The sequence below is a fragment of the Lagenorhynchus albirostris genome, chromosome 1 (genome assembly GCF_949774975.1).
Source record: "Lagenorhynchus albirostris chromosome 1, mLagAlb1.1, whole genome shotgun sequence".
Classification (NCBI taxonomy): domain Eukaryota; kingdom Metazoa; phylum Chordata; class Mammalia; order Artiodactyla; family Delphinidae; genus Lagenorhynchus; species Lagenorhynchus albirostris.
Genome location: NC_083095.1, coordinates 129,343,638 through 129,357,120, shown reverse-complemented (window position 1 = coordinate 129,357,120; position 13,483 = coordinate 129,343,638). Strand labels below are relative to the sequence as shown.

Genomic DNA, 13,483 nt, shown 5'->3' with positions numbered 1-13,483 from the left:
AATATGGAAGTAAAAAGAAAAGCATTTCTCTGGCAGAGTAAAAGCAACCCTAGTTAAAAGAGAACCAGAGCCAAAGTCAAAAAGAGTCAAAAATTCAGTTTTGACAATTGATGGACTCTCTGGACCCTATAAGAAAGGCAGGTTCTCATTACTCAAAGGAGTCCATAGAGGTGCTGATGGATGCCAAGAAAAGCAACAGAAAGAAAGGAAACTGGTACTTGTTGAGAATCTAGTAAGGTGACAATATTTACTACCATTTTAATAGAGAAGGAAAGAGGTCATATAGCTGAGGGTCAGGCCACGAACCCACAGCTATCTAGCTCAAACTCTTAGAAACAGAATGATAGGGTGGAAGCCAAACAGGCGAGGTGAATAGTGACTGAGACAGTGAACACAGCGGTGAACAGCACACACTAAGGGGGAAAAGCAGGAGCTACAAGAGAGGGAGTGAGAACAGCTCTGGAAATGGGTGAATGCAGTGCCCACAAAGGCAAGCGTCCTCTGGATGAGGACATGCAGCCTGGGGTTGACAGTGACAGAGAGAAAAATGGCTTCTGACTGCCTGCTCTTCCCTGATAGTTCACGGAAGGGAGTCTCTTAATATTGTGTTGGACTTGCTTTTTATAGTCATGGGAAAGCTGCAATTTCTCAGAATCTTTGGGTTCTCTCTTATCCATTGTCTCCATGTGTTGCCTGAAGCCCTGGCACGAAAAATTTTCCCAACCACTTTTTCCTGTTGTAACAAAAGGATCTGATGGAGGCTTTCTCTCCAGTACAGACCCAAGGGTTTTTAAATCTTTTGGACAGCCTCTATTTCCTATTAGACTGACTCTGCCTCAAGCCTCCAGAATGTTCTCTTTTGACTAGTGAGTGGAAAGGGAAGCTAAAGTGGCATCACGAGCTTATAGACCAGGATTTCTCCAAGACCACCTTTTCTCTGAGTGTATTTGAGTCATCCTAGCAATCCTGGGGCTTACCTTTTGAGGCCTAAGGTCACCCTCGTTGAGACTGTATTCTATATGTTTGAGGACTACAAAGAAATCCCTGTAGATTCAATTTGCTCAGCTTGTATTTTAAGTAAGATAGGAAACAGCCTGCTCTTTTTAAGGTACAGAAACTTCTAGAGATCTTGAGCAGAGGAAGGCTATAAACCTATAACTTAATAGGTGCTTTGGTAGAACATTGATTTTGAGTTGTTAACTAAGATTTTAGCCCTGAGATGAGAAGTGAACTGGAGTGCTCCAGAGTTATTGGAAGTGTCTACCTGAACACCGGAAAAATCTTTGCCTCAAATAAGTTGGGAATAGTGACATTGTTGACACAAGGCCATTCAGATGGTAACTAGCAGAATGACTTATCTGCTTCTTAGGATGGCTGGAAAACCATATCATCAGCGTAGACGAGGATGTGTGTCTTCCTCTCTGCTGTCGTTCAAAGTCATCGACAAACTGAACCAGGTTTTTTTTTTTTTTTTTCTTTTTTTAATAAAAGCTAAAATGTCAGGGAACAGAACACAAACAAGGGTGGCATAGGGCATTGACCTAGCTGGCCATGAAAAGCAAATTTGGATTTCTTTGTAAATTTGGACCTTGCAGTTGCCAGTGAGTGTTAGCAAATACCCCACTATCTCTCCTTGCTGTAGAAAACCACCGTTCTCTATTTTATACAAACATCACTAAAGTGGGTAGGAACAATAATAAAATGGATTTTCAGCAAAGGATGTCCTTTTCAAAAAATATAACTTTGAATTTCTTTTCCTAACAGATTTTTGTAATATAGAGAAGAACAAAATGGTCCAACCCATAGGAGGAGGAGGTGGCTTATCATAGTAAAATCAGTCTTATTACCAAGTATTCCCACTAAATAAAGAATGCTAGAATCACAGACTTAGAGCGGAAGAAACCATAGAAGTCATCAGGTCTAACCAAGGTCGGAGGAGGTAACGTAAGGGGCCAAGATCCACACTGGTGTCCCTGCTGAGACCCTGGACAGGTCACTGGGGCTAATTTAACTGATAAAACGTGTGTGCTAGACTAAATAGGCTTTCAAGCTATTCTAAGGTTGTATTTTAATGTTTTCATAATCTTTAAAACATGTCTGTAAAATAGGAAGAACTTGATAAACATCCTTTTTAACCATTGTATATGCCTAATTATAACACACTGGACACTGCTGTATTAACTCATTCTTAGGCAGCCCTCAGGACAAACTGCTCCCATTTTTAATCAAAGAGATTGCCTGTCTACAATTTGCAATTTGTTGTCTGTCTTAATCAGGAATGCCTCAAGAACTGTAAGCTAAAAGAAAATTCAGAAATAAATTGAATGCTCAGGCATCTAAAATCATTTTCCATATTCTAAGCGCTAAAATTTCTACTCAACGAAATAGCCACATGCTCACTAATTGCTATTATAACAGTTAGATGCCAATGTTTTAATTAAAATTAATACTAACACAACACATCGAGTTTTTAAAAATTTATTTTATGATTAGGATCTCTCATACCACTTTGTTTGGAAAAAAGAGCATTGCTGCTAAAAAGTGAAGACTATAAGATTAGATAATTTAGCACAAGCATAGCACTTATTTTTATAAAATGCCTTACATAAATTAACTCATTGAATTTTCCCAACACCCCAAGAGGTAGATGATATTAATTCCGTTTTAGAGATGAGAAAACTGAGGCACAGGGAGGTTGAGAAAATTGTCCTAGATTAGCAAGCTATTGAGCTAGAATGTAACCTGGGCAGTCTGGTCCCAAAACATGGACTGTTAACTCCAACTCTCACTACCTCTCCTGATGACCTCATGGGTGCCTGGTGACCCTAACTTTGGAAGACATTTCCCTTCTTGGCAAGAACCCTCTCTATCTGTTTGTTTGATCCTCTCCCACTGTCAGGGAGCTCCCCACCTGCCGTTCATCCCTGAAAGACCCTGACTTGTAACAAATCCTCCCTTTGGAAACCACTCTCTTGTGTACCTTCCACCAGTGCTCCAAGCTCTGATCTCTGGAGACCTTTGGACACTGGCCTGTCCCACTTCCTTTCTAATATTTTCCATTTGGTTTGACGTTTTTGCCTAAAACAGTCCTTTTCCTCAACATTATCCCCTCTTCGTCAGGACTATGGGATGAGACTCTGGTGCAAGGAAAGCCCTAGATTTCCAGCTCCAAAGATGAATGATCTAGAATAACTTTACTGACGTACAGTATCAAAAATATATTTTCAGTATCAGACCTTTTCTAGCATTTGGTTTTCCAGAGAAAACAGGGGCTTGAAAATACCCCTTTTGCGAATCTTCTTTCTATGACAAAGTATTTGCCCTTTTCACTCTTCTATTAAAAAGATGACATAAGAAATTTTATACTGTGAAAAAAGATAACATTACTATTAAATAGCAATGACGCTGAGTAATAACTGGAAACTCTGTCTTTGGAATCATGCTCTCCTGGGGTTCCAATCCTGTTGGCCACTCTGGCTGTGTGACCTTAGGCAAGGTGCTTAAATAAAAAAATTATAGTAATTTAAAGCCACAAGAGGCAAGCATTTCTCACAGTACTTGGAATAAGAGTTTGTGATTGTTGTTAACAATTACAGTATAAAGATCTGGAGTGTTTAACAGGAAGAAAAGAAGACAGACATGCTAGATGGCTCTAAATATTGGAGGCTTTGTCACACGGAAGAAAGATGTCCTCTTCGTGGTCCCAAGAGGCTGGACTGGGACCAACAGGGGGATTGTACAGAAAGACCTATCACGTTACTGGTCCCAAAATGGAGTCTCAGTGAATGCCTGCCTCATAAGATTGCTGTGAGGATCGGATGTCACAATCTGTATAAAGGACTTAGCACTGAGCCTGGAACGTAGTAGGCACTCAATAAATCTTAACCATGCTCAACATCAAAAGTCAGAATGGACTGAGGATGGAAGCATCTGGAAAGAAAGGTTTAAATCATCAGGTGAGTTACTATATTATCGAAGAATTAATTAAACACCTATCATACGCCCAGCACCGACACAATCCTCTAGAAAAACCAAAAGTGGGGTATGTCACGTCTCTGCTCTCAGTGGGCTTAGTGTCTAGCCCGGGGGATGATATCTGCGAGCAAAATAAACAAGAGATCAACTGCAGTTTGGGGAACGCCTGGAATGTCTAAATCACATTCAGCACAACTTGGGTCTCTGTGTCATGCTGTCCTTTTGCTCTTGGCTCTGAAGGAGTCACCTGGTTTGGTGGCCTCAACTTGTATCAGGGAAATCAACCTAACAATGGAAAATTCAAGACCAGGCAAACCCTGGCCCTCTTGCCATAAATTAGCCACCAGGTTTTGCTATTGTCTGTCCTCTAACTTCACTACACCAGACTAGAAACTTGCTTTTTTTTTTTTTTTTTTTTACTGCTTTTCAAATCTTCCACAAATATTACTATTTGGTGGCTAAAAAAGAGTACCATTTTTTCTTGACATGTCTCTACTGAGAAAGGCCAGTAATATACCTTATGAGATATATTATTCTTCCTGACACTAAAGTAAACTTTATTTTGAATAAGAAAAAATATACCTGAATATATTTTAATGCTTTTCTGGCTTGCTCTTTTTGCTAAATGGGTTACTTGTAATTGACCTAGACCATCCTATAAGAATTAGCAGATGAGAAGCCCCAGGGATATACTGGCAGTAGGTCAGGATTACATAAAGCCACAAGATAAAGATCATAATTCTTTGTCGATTAACATTTTAAGTTAACTGGAAGTATTTTAAGATATTTAAATCCCAACATTATCATCGACCTTGTGTTCAAGTTACATCTAAGTGTCTTGAGCAAAGAACATACAAAATTTAGCTCTGTATGCCTTTCAAAACTATTATCACATACTAAGTGATAATAATTCTTGAATTAAGTAAAATTTTATGGCTGCAACTCGGCTTCCTTTTCAGTTTACAGAATGTCTCATTCGGACAACGAAGAAATTAGAGCCTAGGTCCACATGGAGTGAAATTTTGTGGTTTAGTGCATTTTTGCTTCTGTATTGCAAATGAGGTGTTTATGTCAAAGAGATACTTTCTTAGCTTCAGTGGCTGTCACTCCTGAGTTATATCTGGCTTAGTGGAACTCTCTCCCATCCCCCATGCAAGTCACCAGGATTTACTTCAAAATTACAGTTTACAAAGTCTGGTTAAGTTGTTAAACCTACAGCCAAAAAATTATGTAGAATTTCATGCTAGGTGACAAAGACTAGATCATACTAATTTCTAATACCTGGTAGATCAAACTATGTTCTGAATTCTTTCTTTCTAATGCCTGATAGAGAGTGTGCTATTGCATTGCTATATCATAGATTTAAATTACTATGACTATGAGAATAATAAAGTTTGAAATTGAGTAGCTGAAATTGCTTAAAAAGATTTTTTCTTTATTATATAGAAAAGACAGACTGTTAATAGACACAGAATGCTACTTGCCAATTCCACATGCAGTTCATGATTTTCATGTATACTTTTAGTCTCCTAGGGTTCAGACTTTAACTTGGCGTTTCTGGGTTATGAGATGTAGTTTGGAAAGCTCCATGAAGGTCGCTGTAAGGAATCTACAAGACATTTCATCACAACGTCTATGTATCACACAAAGCCAGAGTAAAACAGAGGTCCACAAGTAACCAAATGGCCTTCAGCCTTCTGAAAATACAACCCGGAGAATCCTGCATTCATTTGTCCCCACTGCATACTATCAACTCAACATGATACAAGAATACACGAGAATAACCATGTCCTGCAAAAAACTAGAAATTACACATTGACAATCCTGGCCTTCACTGCTGCCCCAAGTATGGTGCTGCCTCCACTTTTGGCCATTATCCTCTCACTACCAAATATCTCAAACAAGCACCAACTTTCAAACAATCATGTCTCTTAACCTTTAGCCACGGATTCCCACCCTTGCTAGTTACTGAGATTTTCTCCCTTGAAGATGCTAATGACTTCATTTTACCCTGTATCAAACGGGGTCTTCTCAGTTCTCATTCATTCCCAAGAGCACTGCTCACGCCTCACCTCTTGAATTATTCTCTGCCTTTGCACCCACCTTGGCCCTCCATGCTCTCCTTTCTTCATTTCCTCTACTTGTTTCCTAACTGTGGGCTTCCAAAGTCTCAGTTCGATTCTTAATACTCTTTAGATTCGTGTTTGCAAATATTTAACATGGGATGGCAGGGAGAGGGGCCAAAGGCTCAGTTCTTGACTGTACTTTCTCAATCTATACAGCCCAGGATGTTTTCTGAAAGCCAATCTCTCTTTTGTTTTTATCAGTCATCAATTTTATACACATCAGTGTATACATGTCAATCCCAATCGCCCAATTCATCACACCACCATCCCCACCCCCCCACGGCTTTCCCCACCTTGGTGTCCATACATTTGTTCTCTACATCTGTGTCTCAACTTCTGCCCTGCAAACCGGTTCATCTGTACCATTTTTCTAGGTTCCACATACATGCGTTAATATACGATATTTGTTTTTCTCTTTCTGACTTACTTCACTCTGTATGACAGTCTCTAGATCCATCCACGTCTCAACAAATGACCCAATTTCGTTCCTTTTTATGGCTGAGTAATATTCCACTGTATACATGTGCCACATTATCTTTATCCATTCGTCTGTCGATGGGCATTTAGGTTGCTTCCATGACCTGGCTATTGTAAAGAGTGCTGCAATGAACATTGGGGTGCATGTGTCTTTTTGAATTGTGGTTTTCTCTGGGTATATGCCCAGTAGAGGGATTGCTGGGTCATATGGTAATTCTACTTTTAGTTTTTTAAGGAACCTCCATACTGTTCTCCATACTGTGAAAGCCAATCTTTTAAAGAATTTGTTAGTAAAGGTTCAAAAACAGGTGTTCTGAAAGTAAACAAGAAGTTAAAGATCTGTAAACAATGCTTAAAAAGAGTTAATCAGGGCTTCCCTGGTGGCGCAGTGGTTGAGAATCTGCCTGCCAATGCAGGGGACACGGGTTCGAGCCCTGGTCTGGGAAGATCCCACATGCCGCGGAGCAACTGGGCCCGTGAGCCATGGCCGCTGAGCCTGCGTGTCTGGAGCCTGTGCTCCGCAACAAGAGAGGCCGCAACAGTGAGAGGCCCGCGCACCGCGAGGAAGAGTGGCCCCCACTTGCCACAACTAGAGAAAGTCCTCGCACAGAAACGAAGACCCAACACAGCCATAAATAAATAAATAAATTAATTAAAAAAAAAAAAAAAAGAGTTAATCAGACTTGAAACTAGCACTGATCACTGATTCCCTACTACCTCCTAACAGTGGGTGTTCTCTCAAGAGAATTGTTCACTCTCTGTTTTCTATTTATTCTGTTGCTATCAGTAAATTCATCTACTCATTCGCACCTGAATTCCTAATGCAAAAGACCACAATCTTAACGAGTTCTTTAGGTGTCTGTGTTTTCCAGCTAAAGTCCATGGATTATATTTGAAAAGCATTCTGCTAATTATTGTCTTTTCTCTTTTTTTACTCATCCAGGAAATTCAGAAACCATACTAAGGCAGGAATGCACAAGTTTCTCGAAGAAATAAAATCTGAATCTAGAAAGCAGTTTTGAGGGTGAAAACAGATGTCATGCAGAGCTCTTAGGAACCTGCTTAAATGTGAGAAATTCCTGAATAGAAGGGAATGCTGGGCCAGTAATCAAACTTGCAGGTCTCTCACCTCACAGGTCCTCCTGTGGTTCCGGGATGTCATGGGAATTGAGGAGAGAGGTGGGAGCCTGTGATTCCTGGGGGACCGGTGGGGGTCAGGGGAGTTGAAGGCACAGCTGCAGGATTGCTGGGAAGAGCTAAGCAAAGAAAGATTTCTTTGTGCTGGTCCCCACCCATGATAGAGAGCCAAGAAGCCAAGAATGCAGGGACAATGTAGCAGAAGATGGTGGGAGCTTCAGTCCAGGGATGGAAATAAGAAATAACTGGAATGAAATAAAATGGAGGGAAAGGAGGAGGTACTGACATCTGTTGACTATCTCTGTACTTCATTTATCCTTATTTCATTAATTTTTATACTAACTATGAGGCAGCTATTATTTTTTTCCCATTTTACTTGAGTTGAAGGACAGTTTCAGAAAAGTTAATCAATTTGTTGATGATCACATGACAGACCTGGACAAAACTCTGGTCTGCCTCCAAAGCCCATGTACTTTCCATTGAACCAGGATAACAGAAGGCGATGAGCAAGAGCTTCAGGACAGACAGACAGACCTCACTGAGATCTGAGTTCTGACTCTGCCATTTCCCAGCTGGATGACCTTGGTAAGTTTCTTAAGCTTGTGAAACTGTAATTTCCTCATCTATGAAATGGACGCATCATAGTGCCTACCTCATAGGTTTTCAAGAGTCAAATGAGATAATTCATGAAGATGCATACATTGAAGGTGCCACAGATTAAGGACCTAATAAACATAAACTCCCTTTTTATTATGATTGTGATTTTCTTTTTTTTAGTATCACCTCTGCCACCATGTTCCTGTTCCAAATCATGCTGCTGGGAAAGAATAGTATTTTCTTTCTTTGATAATTGGCAATCTTTGTACAATATGTTTTTGACTCCCTATTAATTAAAGCATTTGGTAACCAGAAGATCATGTGTTCCAACCAATCCACGATGTGTTTCCTTTAGAGAAAGATAGATATAGGAGAAAATAGACCATCCTTTCAGCCTTCCAGCAGACTCACAGTTGTCAATTGGTCCATTTTTACTTTCACAGAAAACCCAACTGCTATCTTCAAGACCATCTTCTCACATGATTACTTTTCCCAGATAGCTTTTCATTTTCCAGGGTGCCTCAAATAAAGCCTGTGTGTGTGTGTGTGTGTGTGTGTGTGTGTGTGTGTGTGTTCCCACCCAATAAATCTTCCACTTGGCAAGGAGTGTTGATGGTTTCTGTGAAAGGGTCTTTGTGTCCCTTTTTGTCTAAGAGGCTTTTTCATTAGAAGCCTGGAAGTTAAGGTAAGTGCTACAGGGATTCGAGGATCTCTTGGCTTTTCTCTGATGTCCAAATTATCTCCTGGAAAAATGAAGTCCTACATTCCCTGAAGCCAGTTAATAGAAGTGACAGCTGTGAGAGCTTCAAATCTGGCCTTAATTAATGGGCACTACACAAATGTGACCAAAGCATATTTGCAGAGAAGAGGCTTTAAATAGCATCAAATGTTTGTGAGCAGGAGGCCATGCTATGGCAGGAAATATCTGACCATCTTAATGGGATCAGGCTTTTGTGTGCAAACAATGGCAAGCAAAACCACAGCCCAGCTGAGAGCCATTAGAATAGCTTCCATTTGTGGCAGTGTGGAAAGGCTCTTCACTGCTAATCAGAAGAGAACAATGAAATTGTGGGGTCATGCAACTGTAACAAAACTGGGTGCCCAAATGAGTGTTAGTACAGTTTACAGTGGACTGGGCTTCCCTTTGACCTTGCTGCCTGGGCACAGAGGAGCATCGCTGCCTTCAAGAAACTCTTCCCGGGCTTCCCTGGTGGCGCAGTGGTTGAGAGTCCGCCTGCCGATGCAGGGGATACGGGTTCGTGCCCCGGTCCGGGAGGATCCCACATGCCGCGGGGCGGCTGGGCCCGTGAGCCATGGCCGCTGAGCCTGCGCGTCCGGAGCCTGTGCTCCGCAACGGGAGAGGCCTGCGTACCGCAAAAAAAAAAAAAGAAACTCTTCCCTTCACCTCTGAGGCCAGTTTTTTCCTCTCATTTCTGATCAACCTATCTCTAACTTGCTCCTCCCATCTCCTCAATGAGTTAGTTCCCAAGCTACAGTTCTTCTCTGTCCACATCTGCCATGTGACTGATTACCCTGGGGGAGACTCCTTCTCCCAAATCACGTAAGGATTTAAACATGTCACTTGTCCAGCTGTGGCCAAAGTACCGGGTGTGTCATTGGGTTGTGGATGTGCTCACACCTCCCTAAATACTTATACTGAAGACAGCAGAGACCTGAACATGTGAGTATGACATTCATGCATTCATTTCAGACACTTTCATTTCCAGATACAGATCTAGAAGCTGGCGATGCACACAGAACACTCCGTGTTCTCAAGGAACTTATAAAAACCCTCCTCCTTGTCACTGCAGCAACTGACACGGGCTGGGTATACCAAGCACTCTGCCAGGTGTTCTACTTATATGATCCCACATATCCCTCAGAATAACCCAGTGAAGTGGCTACTATTATTATTTCATTTGACAGATGACAAAACTGAATTTTGAGTGGGAGGGCAATCAGATAACTTTCCCCAAGCTAGGGAGACAGTAAGCAGCAGAATTAGGACTAGAATAGGCTTTCCATTGTCAGATCTCATGCCCTTACCCCTTATGCTATGCTGACTTTCCTTTCTGGTCATTTGCTTCCCAGTCTAGTGGAGGGAAATAGACAAAGAAGTTCACAATCACTGATCATTGATAATTATAACGTCATTGATAATTATAACCCAGCAGGAAAAAGAACTAATAGGAGAACATATTAATAATCTATGCCAACACCCAGGGGAGGTGCATGTTCAAGGAATCAAAATTTATCCCTTCAAGAGAAATACTGCTCTTGATTTCAAGTCACCATCTTTCCCCAGTTACCCCTGTCTTCAAGCAGTGGAGTCATTCTCACAAGTGGGGATGCTTATTTGTACACCCAATAGATGGGGGCTGACTTAGAATAAGAATCTGAAGAATCTAAATTTGGGGGCAATGTGACAAAATATTCCTGGAAGCAATTTTCCTGTTGAGCGTCAACCAATGCCTAGGAATTCCAAAGAGTTTGATTTTGGAGCAGTTTGTCTTTTAGTTGCTTTTTTCCTTTAGGAACTCTTTTCTTTCCTGTCTCATCTTGGTCCCCCCAAAAAAGGACAAATCGTTAGCTAAGGTGCCAAACTGGGGAGACCTGTAATAAAATAACTGCCTTAGACAAGGTCTGTCATAGTAATTAGGAGATTTGCTGCAGCAATAGGTCAGACAAGAGCTGAAAGGACCTAGAGTTCAACTTCTCCTCACTCATGAATTAACCCCTATCGTTGGCCTCTGTGCCCCCAGGAGAAAAGTTCACATGTAAGCTGTTTGTACAGTCTTTTTATTAATGTAAGTAAACAAGACCCTACATGAGATGCAGAAAAGAAATTAACCAGGACCAGGCAATATTTCCAAATCACTGACAGCACTTGCTGGGAAAACAAAACTTTATATTTAAAACATAACAGGAAAAAAGTGTGCAACACTTCAGTCAAAGACATATAAACTGTGGATGGGGAGTTCATTCGACCCATACTTAGAGTGACTTGAAAACATACAGACCTTTAAAACCCAAGCAAAGTAAGCCAGTCCAGGCTCTTTGGTGGTGGGAACCAAAACTAACAATTCTGACACACTGGGAGACCACAGGGGGTCCAAAGAAGTAGATTCTGACCATATGGCTTCTGGATTTCACGCTGTTGGTCCAGAGGACGTCTGGAAATTTTAATCAGGAGTCACATGACCCTAGTAACACCTGGAGAGATGTCAGCTTCATGACACAGCAAGGTAGACTTACAGGGGGTGTGACTGGTGACACAGAACTCAGGTAATACCAACAAAGATGGGAAGCTGGGGGCCATATTTTCAAAAGACATTTCCATGGAACAGGTAACAGAACTTCTTGACCCACTGGATGTTGTGGCCAAAGAATAAATAATGATAGTAGCTAATATTTAGCGAGCACTGTACTTAATGCTTTTCATGGATTATCTCATTCAATTCTCCTACCAGCTTTATGAGATAGGCGTGATGATTATCCCCATTTTACAGATGGAAGACTGAGGCCCAGGTAGGTCCAGCAGCCTACTTCTCTTAAGATCTCTCCACTAGTAAGACATGGACTCAAGAACTGAACACAACTCTAGTGACTCCATGCTCTTAATCTCTCTGCCTCAGTAGAAATCTGAGTGCAAAACGACAGGAGGATTTCTAGTTTAGGATATGAGAAGGGATGGTAGCATCCTGAACTGAAACCCGGAAGTCTGACACAAAAGCATCCCACTGTTTTTCTTATCCCTTTAATATAGGACTTATGTTACCACAGAGGAAAATGGAGGAACATCACAAGACCCCTAAGCCAGCACTGCTGAAGCCACTTCCTAACCCTCGGTTAATTGGAACCAAGTGGCCAAGAAGGAATGACTTCTAAGCCTCAGGGCTGCTTCCCCTCCTGGTCTGTCTCTCCCTCTTTCCCTTTTCCCTGAGGCCTCAGAGGCTCAGCTGACTTTTCTTTTTAGTATCTCCAAGACACGTTCTACCCCTTTAGGATTCCTCCTCTCTCACGGCCTGGCTGTGAGGTGTAACTGGGTCTCCCTGACCCTTCCCAGCACAGGGCTTCTTCATTTCAAGGTTCTTCTAACCACTAAGGAAGAAAAAAAGAGCAAACACAAGAGCTTAAGCTGGTCATTTGTCCTTCTTGGTCTTTCCTTTCTGACTGCAATTATTAATGAAATGGCGATGTTCTAAGGTCCATGTCTTCTTCTTAGTCCTTTGATGGAGGTCATGAAATAGTCCCTCTTTTCAAAGTTCTCTCTTTCTCAACACTGAGTGTATACTAGAATCACCTGGGGGCCTTTTAAATCCATTGATGCCTGGGTCTTTCCCCCCAAGACTCTGACTGGGGGGCCTGGCACGGGCCTGGCCATGGTCATTTGTTGAAGTGTCTCAGGTGACTCACTATTCTGGGTCCCATAAACGCTGCCTCTTAGAAGGATTCCTTTCCAAGTCCATCCAAAGCAGCAGTTCTCAAATGGGGGTTGTGGGGCGGTTTTTTCTTTCCTCAGGGAACATTTAGAAACGTCTGGAGACATTTTTGATTGTACAGTCGGTGGAGGCCAGGGATGCTGTTAGACATCCTACAATGCACAGGACAGCCCCACAGCCATAATTATTGGTCCAAAATGTGAATAGTGCCACTGTGGAGAAACCCCTCTCTAACGGAACTAGAGACACACACGGGTGCATTCAAACACCCTCGCACCTGTGAGGGGCTCCCCGGGGCTGTGAGAGGCCCTCTTTGGAAGGCCTCTGTCTTTGTGAGGCTCCTTCTTTCCTGGACAGCCTGCCTGTTATTACCGTTCTGGAAACGTTAGAGCGAAGGTTGTTTTTGCCATATCCTTATGGACGCTGTGCCTGAGAAGGTGGGGAGAAACCCTGCTCTGTCTTCAGGGGAGGAAGCTGCACCTCGTATCCTATTCACAGTCACGCTCAGAGCGCTCACACCTCTTTAATTACATGAAGAAAATTCTCAAGGAAAGCATGACAAGAAACAAGAACGCTGAAATTGGAGGTAAAATATAAACAAATGTTTCGGCTGGTGTACCGCCCATTTTTTAATCACAAAGTGTGTTTTCAGAGTGTACTGAGCTCGGCCTGGAATGGCTCGAATTAAAGATCAAAGGAGACGGAACAGAGCTCTGTGCCAATTTCACA

At 41.9% G+C, this 13,483-nt stretch overlaps 1 protein-coding gene across 1 annotated transcript in view; it reads right to left on the bottom strand.

Annotated features, from left to right (window-relative positions):
- The window catches only part of THSD4 (thrombospondin type 1 domain containing 4), a 542,551-nt gene that overhangs the window by 109,261 nt on the left and 419,807 nt on the right, over window positions 1-13,483 (bottom strand). The window lies entirely within an intron of this gene.